This window comes from Fundulus heteroclitus, chromosome 9 (genome assembly GCF_011125445.2).
Source record: "Fundulus heteroclitus isolate FHET01 chromosome 9, MU-UCD_Fhet_4.1, whole genome shotgun sequence".
NCBI classification, from domain to species: domain Eukaryota; kingdom Metazoa; phylum Chordata; class Actinopteri; order Cyprinodontiformes; family Fundulidae; genus Fundulus; species Fundulus heteroclitus.
Window position 1 is genome coordinate 34,330,415 of NC_046369.1, and position 12,541 is coordinate 34,342,955.

The 12,541-nt window shown below is 41.5% G+C and overlaps 1 protein-coding gene across 1 annotated transcript in view; it reads right to left on the reverse strand.

Moving 5' to 3' along the window:
• lpp (LIM domain containing preferred translocation partner in lipoma) overlaps window positions 1-11,554 on the reverse strand; it is a 194,263-nt gene extending 182,709 nt beyond the window's left edge. The window contains exon 1 of the mRNA XM_012861169.3: window positions 11,335-11,554. The gene's annotated coding sequence lies outside the window, so the exon portion shown is untranslated. The remainder of the gene's footprint in view (window positions 1-11,334) is intronic.
• Window positions 11,555-12,541: the final 987 nt, after the last annotated feature.

Consider the following 12,541-nt stretch of genomic DNA (forward strand, 5'->3'; position numbering starts at 1 on the left):
GTTAACCCTAATCGTGTAAATCTGTTGCGTAAATAACCAGTTGGGAATAAGGCTGGGCAATAATTCGGTTTGATAAATTAATTCAAATTGCCAATTTTTGAAGATTTTATTTTTGGAAACCTGGATTTGTTTTTTGGGGTTATTTGCCCATGCTCTGATTGGGCTTTCATGGAACTTTGGACTATGTCCGCCCTAAAAGGGGAAATGGTTCTGGTAATAGCATGCAATGCTGAAAATATGCTTAAGAAAATATACTCTCGAAATACTCTAAAGAGGAAACTTCTTTACCCTAAGATGGGGCACTTTGATCTATTCATTGACGTATTTTTTTAGGTTAGTTTGAAATTAAACAAGTGAAGTGAACCGTGTTCCTAGATGTACACTCAAAACTAGCTAATTATGTAATACCTCCAGCAGCAAACATTTTGTTATATTTTCATTGTGTGCAATAGCAGGACCTCCCATCTTGTTTTTAATAAGCACGCCCGACAGCTTGTATTTAGTTGCACTTTAATCAAGGTCAACTCCCAGACAAGAAGATTGAAATAAATAGATTTTTACAGCAAGATTTTTAAATTAATTTCTGCAATTTGTCTTTAAGAAACCAAAGGGAGAGAAAAAAATGGATTAATCAGATTTTGTATAAAGTATCTTTTGTATCTTGTATAAAGATTTTATGTTTAAGCCACATCGCCCAGCCCTAGTTGGAAATATGTGCAGTCTGCCCCATGTTTTGTTTCATCTTTGGCCATGGATGTGTCCATAAACAGCCCGTTCCAGAAGAAAAATCATACACGTCCAAGTTGTGCATGATGAAGGTCTGAAGCAGAAATATCTGGTGAGCACAGCTGTTTGAATGGAGAACAGTCATAACTGTGTTCCAATAAAGGTGTAACAAGATGTCAAAAGCTGTCAGCGCTCATTTTGGCTGCCAAGCAGGGGACAAATTAAAGAAATATGGTTTAAATAAAGAAGCTTAATGAGCCGAATCAACGTGTCACTCGCTTGCCTTCACCTGAATGAATTCATAGCCGCTGGTTTGAACATATTCAATGACAAGATCTGCTCTTGTGTGCTTTCAATAAACTGAACCAGATGAGCCAACAACGTCTGCTTGTTGGCTCAATAATTGTGGAGTCTGGTTACATAATCATTTATGTGTAATTGACAAGCCTGTTTAGTGTGTAAACAACCCTCCAAGTATACTAGCAACAGTAGATGGAGGATCATGTGGCTGGTAATAACACAGGACTGTCTTTTCAAATCTGGGACTCCAGAGCAGAACGCTGAATCGTCCTTCAGTATTTTTAAAAATTTTTTTAAAAGAAAGTCATCTGTAATATTGGGCAAAGCAACATGTTGCACCCATCCCTCACAGTCCTGCACATATTTGAAGCAGGTATTGACACGTCCGTCTCATGCCTCGTATGTCGTGTCAAGAACCAAGAAAGCTCGGTTAGGTCCAAATCTGTGCAACGCAGCACATTCTCTTCGTGTTCTGTTATAAAATTATGTAAGCTGATTCTAGGCATATATTTATCAAGCACTAATAATGCCAATAGGTCTTTTGTCTCCTGTGCTTCAGCCAGTTAAAGAAATTCATCACATCTAGATATGAAAACAGCTATTAGAGTTAAAAGTTAAGTGTACAGCGCAGCAGGCAGGTTTTTTTTTTTTTTTTTGTTAAAATAGAAAAAAAATAAAAATCCTGACTTTGAACTACACTGTTACACTGAAGGGAAGTTGAATTAGCAGGGGACCATGAACTTATTGTCTCCAATCTTCTTGGGGTTCTTTCCAGCATACCCAGTTGCCAAAGTACTCTACAGTCTTAGACTCATTTGTGCTTTATAAATGAAGTATTTATGAAGCATTCAAAAGATTCTTTTCCCAGGTTCTATTCAATTTTACTAAAAAACCAACATATCTATTAGAGGAGAAACTATAATAGATAAGAAAGTTGCCATAACCTGGTTGCTTAGGTGTGCACACTCTTATTTTAAGTGTAGCTTTTTAATTAAATTTGAGCATCAGGTCTTCTCACATATTCAATCACCATCATTTATAGTGAGAGAGATTAACCTTTAATAAGTTTCAGCTATCAAAGTAGGATACCTTAATAAATTATCATTTTTGGCTTTTCCTTCCATGCTTACAGAAAAAAAAAAAGATTATGTTCTTTCAATAAAATACACTATGTAATAATATTTTGTAGACTACATGAACTGCGATGCACTTCATTTTGTGACAACAGGTGCCTTTCCCCCCCTCCTTGTAAAATCCCACCACCCAGAATCAAACTCTTCAAGAGTATCCTCATTAAAATATGCCAAGAAACACAAACAGAGGCAGCTACCAGGGGGGCCTGGGCTTAAAGGCAGCTGAGGCATTTATCTTTCAACTTAAACATCATCAGCGCTGTCAAATGAGGCCCTTTTTAGCCTGAGATTTTAAAGACAGTTCTGTTTAATGTTGGCTCAGTTGAAAATGTGTCGCAGCGACGCGGATGCATTCGGTTTGATGACAGCTCTCCCTCGGGGGACCTTGGTGTTATTGATTTGAAATTCACATCTAAGCCGAACTTTGTATTCAGTCTTTGAGAAGGAAGTGGGATTCAGTTTTCATATCGTAACAGAGAAACATCTAAGGTCTAGACCGATGTTCTTGTTCCTCTCACAAGGAGGGAGTGGAAGCTCAAAACTTTCACAAAGGTTTTTGGTGGAGGCAACTGGAGGAGGCAGACCTTTACATAAATATAAAAAGCCTGCAAGACAGAAAACTAGCAACTTAACACGAGGAACCTAGTCTGACTCTCTTTAACCATGGTACACAAGTCCATTCGCAGTACATAAGGATCTAATAACACATCATCTTTGACACACAGCCTTTTGCAATGCAAGCAGTAATTAGGAGGTTAAATATAAAGAAAGCTCCGAGGAGCATCATTACAGCAGTGCAATTGGCCACCAAACCCTAGAGATTGTATGACTGTGCCTGTGTTCTGTGCACATTTTGACTCTGTTGATAATGACATACTGACGGATGGAAACATAGCTGTGATTTTCTGATACTGTGTGAAACTGGGGCTGGACGATATGACCAAAACTTATATCACGATGCATTTCTTAGTTTTGGTCGATTACAAAATAATTACGACATATAAACAAAATGAAAGCCTCACAAAGACTGCCAAGAATGCCCACAACAGATGGCCGTACTAACTTCTGACAATTATTTTGCCATGTTTATAAAACTCCTCCAATATAAGATTTTAGAAACACTTAAAACTACATAAAACCTGGAATGTCAGTCTGTGACAAATGGCGTAATCATAGACTGTAATGTATATTGAAATATCGGAAATGTCATATCACCGTTATTGACAAAAAAGTTATATTGCAATTAGGGCTGGGCAACGATTAAAATTTTTAATCACGATTAATCGCATAATTTGCCCGATTAATCATGATTAATCGCATTGTATGCGCAAACTCCAAGAATGAATTCAAAAGTAGTGTAAAGAGCACTTTTATTTTAATGTTCTGCTGCCATATGAACAAAAGTGTTGTAACATTTGTAGCACTTATCTTATTTTATACTGGATATTTTCAACCCGTCTATTGAATTTAGTGCACTAGTTGATCTTTTCTTCATAAGAGAACAGCAAGCACTGCAGCCAAAATATGGCCTTTTTTGACCTGCTGTATATTAGCCAGTCCCTAAGCTTGATGTATCATGAAACTGTTGACCTTTTGGGTTTTGCGGTTTTTATTTTATTATTACAATTAAATAATAATAATAATAATAATAATAATAATGGCTGCACAGTGGCGCAGTGGTTAGCGCTGTTGCCTTGCAGCAAGAAGGTCCTGGGTTCGAGTACACCCCTGGGTCTTTCTGCATGGAGTTTGCATGTTCTCCCTGTGCATGCGTGGGTTCTCTCCGGGTACTCCGGCTTCCTCCCACAGACCAAAAACATGACTGTTAGGTTAATTGGCTTCTCCAAATTGTCCTTAGGTGTGAATGGTTGTTTGTCCTGTTTGTCTCTGTGTTGCCCTGTGACAGACTGGCGACCTGTCCAGGGTGTACCCTGCCTCTTGCCCAGTGAACGCTGGAGATAGGCACCAGCACCCCCCGCGACCCCATGAGGGATAAAGCGGTTCGGAAAATGGATGGATGGATGGATGGATAATAATAATAATAATAATAATAATAATAATAATAATAATAATGTTATGTTCAGTGTTTTTGCGCTAATCCACCTCTTATATATTTCAATCCTTATGTAATTTTGTCTGTGTTGTGTGCACCTGCGTGTTGCTTTACTCCTATAAATTTCCCCGTCGTGGGATTAAAAAAAGGATTAGCTAATGTTATCTTATCTTAAATAACACTTTTTAATATATGCACTGGGTTCTTTCAAGGTCTTAATTACATTTTCTGTGTGGGCTCCAGTAACATATGATAGATAATATCTACTTTGAAAGTTAACATGAACTGCTGCTGAAGATGACCACTGATCTACCTGGATGTTCCATGGAGGACTGAAACGCCTCAGTCAGAGACGTCAGTCTGTGGGTCTGTCGGGGCAATGACAGAAGTTTCGTCTCCTCTCTCCGTTTCTGTGGCTCGACGTTTTCATGTTTTTTCACGTGCTTAGATAAATTTGTTGTGTTTCCACTGAAATGAACCGGCTTTTTACAAAACATACAGCTTGATTTCATTTACGGTATTAAAATAAAGCCAAACGGTGCTACTTCCCCATTTCATGTTTTTCCGCTGCTGCGGTCTCTCTCAGCAACGCGATTGTTTGTGTGTTGAGTTTGTGTGAGAGCTGAGTGGGCGGGCCAGGCTGAGCCTGCGTGCTGATTGGCTGGCGCCGCTGAGCCATGTACGAGAGGGGAGGGGAAGGGTCCGAGCACCAGAGTGCTGCCGTGACACAGAGCGCTGCAGTCAGCGCATGTGCTGACTGACACTGACTGAAAGCATGTGAGCAACATGCGTTAATGCGCGATAAAATAAATATCGCCGTTAATAGTCTAATGAATTAACGCGAAATTAACGCGTTAACTTGCCCATCCCTAATTGCAATATATATTGATATTGAATTATTGTCCACCCCTACGTGAAATTGGCTTCAACCTTATTTGACAGACCAGAGCTATTTTGTGTCATTTGGCAATTGTAAATCAAAGGGAACCAAGATGTGGGGTCCCACAAGGCTGTGTTCTCAGGCCATTTGTATTCAACATTCACATGTTCCTCCCAGTTTAGGCAAGGTAAAGCCAGGCATACACTGTACGATATTTTCAATCGTGGTACTCATATACAGCTCAAACTGTACGACAAAACCGCAGGGTTTAAAAGTTCATAGCTCACCATATCTGTTCTTACACTGTGCGGCCCGACGCTCTGATGCGACCTGACTGCTCACACAGTACGTTCAAAAACCACACTTTTGACTCAGCCACATAGAGAGATGGCGCTACTCTGACTCGGCTACCCGGAAGCCAAATGTCAACAGTAGAAGAAGAAAAAGGCGGAAGTGTCGATGCTCACTAGAGCATGAGGCTCACTAGAACGAAACGCTCTGCCTTGGTTTGACTCCATCTCACATGTACCGCCGTCATGCTTCTCTCCACTCCTATGTTTTCGTTTGAGAAGACGAAGAAGAATTTCCTTGTTTGCGCATGCGCAGTGCGGGGGGTCAGGGGAAATCGGCTCGTAGACGGTCATAACTCTGCTTCAACAGCAGGACACGCTCACGAATCACTCACGAGGGCCGACTGAATTTAAAACATGTGTGATTTTCATCCGACCGTCTGATTCCTGATCGGGAGGTGGTCGTGAGAGGCGAATCGCCCCTCGTTAACCCCCGTATGTTACACGACGCAGAACACACGATCACGCTGAAACACGGCCCGATCCAAAAAATTCTCACACGACTGAAGAATCGGCCCAAAAAGGGCAAAAACTTGTACAGTGTACGCCCAGCTTAAGTTTATTTGTACAGCACTTTTCAGTAACAAGCCAACTGAAAGTGCTGTACATGAACAGAAAAACAATACAGACATACAGTATATAGGAAAAACGAAGGAATAAGCTAAAAAAATCCTTGACTAGAATTCTTTCATACATTAACAAACATACAGAAAGACTTAATTGTTTCTCTTCATAAGAAGAAATATTCTTGGGGATTTCTGATCTAAAGTAACTTTGTCCAACGTTTCCAAAGCTACAAATAGAATAACTTCTTTTGTTTCATTGTTTCACTTGAACGAGCTTCATCACTAAAAATTTTATAGTTCATTTTTTCTATTCATACATTCCTCAAAGCGCTACAACTTAAGGTTTCTAATCTGACCTTTCTAAACCACAGCTAAAATGGGAGATTTGTTTCTATTCAGGGTAAGGTTTCACTGGAACGAGCTTCATCACTAAAAAGTCTAAGAAAGCTGCAGCTTGAGGTCTCTGACCTGACCATTCTGACACTACAGCTAAAACAGAAAGCAGCATAGTAAGGGAAGAATGCAGTATCACATACCCTTACTACACCTGGTGACACTTACAGTTCTTAGTCACCAAAATACTACAGTCATTGAATGTCAAACACTTTAATATGTTTGAGTATATAAAGCATAAATTAGCCACGCTTAAAAATATGCATTGTTAGGAGATCAGCACTTAAGGACATACAAAGGAGCTAAAAGCTCCCGCCAGGAGCCTAGGTTCAGTTGCAGACTCTGACTTTAAAAGGAACAATAAGTAATAAACACACCTATTAATAATCAGAACAACACATCCTTTCACAGAGACCTGCCATTTACCCAACGGTCCTACGGCTGTGAAACTCCACTGAATTTTTACTTACACAGGAGAGGTCTATCATGTTGTATTCTGTTCTTTTTCTGATCTGCTACTCTGACTGGTTTCCATGTTTGCAGGCTGCTGCTCTTTTACCAAAATAAAATGCCAAATGCTGCCCTCCGTTTTGGGAACCATAGGAACTCTTATAGGATTGGCTCAGGAACCAGGAAGTAAACACGAGCTACACACTGAACTGAAGTAGTTCCACATTGTACCTCTAGATTTGAAAGGAGAAAACCTGACTAAGACATTGTTGATGGAGAGGACTGATTGTTTCAAGGGAATGCTACTTCCATCCCGGGTGACAAATGAGATTTAGGTTGATTTTACAGTAAATATCTTACATGTGAACACACCAAATGGAATATTGTGAACGGATTACGCATCTAGCCACTGCCATCAGTGGCTAGATGCTGTGTCAAGGAAGCAAAATGTTAAATTGTGCATCCTGAAACACAGAGAGACAAACAGCATGTTTTGCTGATCCTGTAGCTTAATTATTACCTGACTCCGCCAGATAGATTTGCTCCGCATATCCATCTGGAAACCTTCCGTTGAAGTAATTTTGGGAAGGGGCGAAAATACTGGTTAGCTGATTGGCCTATGTTGGTGATAGACGGGCCAAATGAACCAATCAGATTCGTCGTCGCTCTGTTACGAGCGACGACGAAAACACAACCACAAGCCAAGCTACTCTTGCTGCTGCAGGTAAAGGCTCATTAGCTCAGCAAAGAAATACTCTGTAATTCCGATAAAACTTGCTCGATAGCCACCCTAACGCTAGTTTCATCGGCTGAAGCCGCCATGTTGTTTAGACTGAACTGTCGCACTTCTCGTTGCGTCACACCTCAACCCGCCTCAAAGCCAACGCTGATTGGACGTTCGTTTGGTGAACGGCTCCAAATTTTCTTTAACGGAGAGTAGCCAGACTGATCTGCGAGTGAAACCTTGAAAGCTCGCGAGATCGGGATGGTCTCACGAGGCTAGCTTAATTAGGGAGCGTAGTAAAAGCTCAACCGTTCTTAGAACCTGGTGCAGGCCCATTCTGGGTGCACAGACAGAAGTCCAACTTTGTGTTTTTTAGAGAAATTTGGACATCTCTGCTTCTATTCTGACTCTACTCAGCTGTTAATGAAGTTCTATAGAGCTACAGTAGAAAGTATCGTGTGCGTCAGCATAACAGTGCGGTACAGGAGCTACATGACATTGGAAAGGAAGGACTTAGCACAGTTGGTGAGGACAACACTGGGGATTGTGGGATGCCCTCTATGAGATCTGGACACTGTTCATGCTGCATGAGTTACAGAGAAGGGCAAGACGCATTGCCACTGATCCCACCCACCCAGGCAATGCACTGTTTGACCCACGTCCACCAGGAAAAAGCTTCAGGGACATTAAATCAACAACTAATGGACACCCAAAAACAGCTTCTTTCCAAAAGTTGTGAGGGCTATCGCCCCCTACTGAGACGTTTCTAGTCTGTCACATGTTACAAACACACTAGCTGTAATGCCTATTTGCACACTCATTTCTCAGGGAATGTCTGGCAAAATCCTGCTGCCAGTGTCCTGGCCAACACCACGAAATTGCTATATTGAACTTCTTGGTGTCGGTTAGTCAGGCAGTGAGTGGTTTGGAGGATAACTGGCATTTAGAGTTGTTTGTCAGATCTGGAAGATGTGATTCCACAGGTCATCAGAGACCTCTGTGTATCCAGGACCAGAACATAACAAGGTAGCATACTGTTACTATGCTCCTCCACACTGGAACCCACTTCCTTAAAAAAGTTGGCAAGTGCAGAAACTAATTTAAATCACAACTGAGAACATTATTGTTCAATGCTACTTTTCCTATAAAGACTATAGCTTATCTCTACAGTTTATCAGTTTGTGTCATCGGATATTACCGATTCGTTTAAATTTGTATTTTTCTGCTTCCTTTTTTTTCAGTCATGCATCCAGTTGGGTGCAGTTCTGTTAATGTACTCCTTGTCTCGTCAGTTTATGCTTCTTTGTGACGTTTGTTCTGTAAAGCACTGAGGATTGTGATGTGTAAGAAAAACACTATATGAAATAAAATTTAATTGCATTTTTACAAGTACTCTATAATGCATATTTTTTATAGAGTAGCATTAGGCAGGTATGAGATTCTCAGAGCAAAAGAACTTTCAATAAAAACATAGCAATATTAACACATAACTTAATCCAATTGCCTTTTCTAAAGAAAAATAAGCAACAATTTCCCCTACTGCTGCTAAAGGAATCTATTATAAGAGTCAGTATATTTATGATTAATTATATTATTTTGATCTGAATACACATCTTTGAGCAAAAATGTCCCAGCAAATTGGTTTTACGGGCTTATTTTACTAAATGACACACCTTTTTGCTGTTCAGCTCTGTAGAGAAACACAAAGCTTTTGATGGAGCAGATGTTACCAGGACTCCAACGCTTGCTCCACCAAAAATTAACCTAGGTTTTAAGAAACAGGTTGGAGCTCAGTTCATCTAATTGAAGTGATGTGATAAATACATCTTTTTGCATGTGGGACATATCGATGCTTGAAATCGCTTCAAAGCTTTAATGCAAAATCATGTCTAAAGTGTTGCTATCCATCTCCTTAAATAAGCAGAGCCTAAATTAAAAAGGGTTTCAAGCCTTGAGACACTAGAACTGAACGTTTCATGAAGCTTTAACGGTGCGCAGCATTACAAGCTGAGATTAGCTGGTTAATTAGTCGGGCTATCTGCTCTAATAGCACCTGCAGCTGGCTACTTAAATATGGCTCTCTTATATGTCTGCGTTTTTTAAAACACCGTTGCCTTAAGAGTGACTGGAGGGACACCTTCATTTACAGAACACGGCTGTCCTTCTTTTCCTGACCAGAAATCGTTCTGAACAGACGAGTTTGTCTTTCCCGTGAGTGAGAAAACCGCAGGTCATGATTTTGTGTCGTTGAGGGCCCCAAACGCAGAGACTAGGACGGGGGGGTGCATGACGGGACAGATTTTGATAAATACTCAGGAACATCTTGATGAGAGCATCTGACGGTGGCCGGACTGAACCAAGGGTTATTTATGATAGCTGAATGCTACACAGATGAATAGATGAGCATGTAAGGAACAGCTGGAGAAGCACATAAAACTGAGGGAGAGTACTGGATTATGCAGGAATGCAGAACGCAGCACTAAAATTCTAACCAGCGATGCAAACATCCCCAAGGAAACAAAGCTCAGAGAGACCCACCCAGCCATGTAAACCCAAAATCCTACAGATCATGACAGCAGGAGCATTCACCACAGCCTGCTGACCGGCAGTGCACAGCGTCACGCTGCCTACAGCTGAAACAAACAAACTAGAGTCGACCAGCACGTTTTCTTTTTAGTTATTTTTTTATATATATATATATCTTGATTTAAAAAATTATAATAAAAAAATAAAACAAAAAAAACAACTTTGTTCAGCTGTAGGGTTTTGACAGTGAACTTTGCAGCACCTTCCAGTCACATGGATGATGATGGTTAAACACAGACAGTGTGTGTAATAGATACCGTGATGCTCAGTCCCAAATATGAAGAGATAAGCTATATTATGTAAAATCTAAACTATGAAGAGCCCGGTCTGCCCTTTCAACACCCAGGCCTGCGTCCTGGTGTCAGCCCAGTGCTCTGAGGATGACCCAGGCCCAGTGTCACGTACGCGCCATTATCTCCCTGCAGACGCATTTGAGCGATTATGTTTTTGTTTGTTTGTTTTATCGTGTAACGTGTTGGGTCTAAAGGACATAGCCCCCCCCCCCCCAGCACGAAGTTGTCTGGGACTTTAATGACACACACGGCGCTCCGCACTAACGTGGCAGCGCTGGGCGCTCGTAAACACCCCACCAGCCAGGTCTCGTCGAACGGAACCACCACGCCGGGAAAAAAAAAAAAAAAAACACGCAGGAATAAACAGCCGGACGGCGGCTTTCTGCGTTTCCGGTCAACGTGGGGCGTTTATGGAGACGCGTTTGAGCGCAGAAAAGGGGCTCTCCTCCACTCTCTGGTGACAGCCAGTCCTTCCGCATTGCTCGGCAGCCGACCACTGAAGCTAAAGGCAGAACCCCCCCCCCCCCTCTCTCCTCTCCAGGGACGCAGGGGAGTCCCGTTCAGCGAAACTTTGACGGACCGCTGACGCTGCCTTGATTTGTTCCCCCCCCACACCCTCAACGCATCAATGAGGTCGTCTCAGATTTGGCTAGCGACAGGTTAGCTGTGTTAGTGCCCCCATGCAGCAGTCCTACCGGCCAAGGCTATCCGCGTCGAGTCCACGCCCTCAATGTTAACTCCGTCCGAGCTACAGTCAAACTCCCATTCCCGTCCAACTAGGCCGAACTAAAGTGCAGAGGAGCCGCTCCGACCCTCCGCCGGCGGCCGCTGAGCTTAAACTCGTTATCAAACAAAGAAGCGCGACCGATGCCGGGCTTACCTCGCTTTCTAGGAACCGAGCAAAGAGGCTGAAGTCCTTTACCAAGTTAAGAAAAAAAAAAGCCCCCCCAAAAAAGGAGAAGTCCCAACTTTTCTTGATCCAAATAGTGGGAGAGTTGAAGGCAGTGACGTCACGCCCTGAAATTCCAGCCGTCTCAGTCAGATCAGAGGTTTGCCCATGTAAGGCAGCAGGCCAAAACACGGCGGCCCGCGCTGACACACGCTGCTCTCTGCACAGGGAGGGGGGGGAAAGGGACATAGACTGTAAATTACTTCTCCCTTTGAGAACATATGTGGCTGTGAAATAAAGACATGAAATAACACGCATTTGCAGCGTAGACAGGGCCGGATTCAGGATTATCCGGGCCCGTGCAGTTTTGGGGGCCTCTGCAGACTGCTTGTTTGATAACTGAATGTTCTCAGTTGAAAATTTAAAATGCTCTTTTTTTAAGTATTAGATTGAAAAAGGAGCCTTTTTTCTTCTTGTTGCTCAAATCTTGACGACAAGTACAAGTTTAATGTCCCCATATAGGGAACAATCAAAGAGAAAGGGTGTTATTATCTGGTCAACATCGTGTTGTTCAAATGTTTCTGTGGTTTAGTCACAAACTAGAGAAGACATACATCGCTTTGTGCCCAAAATTAGACATACCCTCTAATTATTTACTACACAAAGTTTGTGTCTGACAGGAAATGAATAAATGATCCCTCAAATGATAAAAAAACAAAGTAAAAGGAGAATTAATGCTGAAATAACTACTTTCTGTTTTTATTTAAATCTTATTTAAATGGCATGTCAAAAACTATGTAGTCAATAGCTTTCTCAATAACCAATAGAAAAAGTTTTTTTTTTTTTTGGAACTGCCCTTTGTACAATTGCTGAGCAGCTTTTTTTATGTTTCCACCAGTTTTCTGAGGTTGGAAGCCTTCCTGCCATCACCCTAATCCTCAGCTCCCTCCTAAAATTAAATTAGATTGAAGTCGGGACGCTGTTTGGGCTTCTTCAAAATGTAAGTATTACCTCTAGTCAAAAGGTGAAAGGAAAATACTTCTTTAATCATAAATCTGCCAGGTTTGAGACTGATTTTGGGCTTAACTGTATATATAATTGTGTGACATCAGGACCAGTTGTATGTTTTCTTGAAATATTATGTACATGGATTGGGATAGAGGCCACACCCAGGGCTAGGCCTGCCCAGCATGAAAAA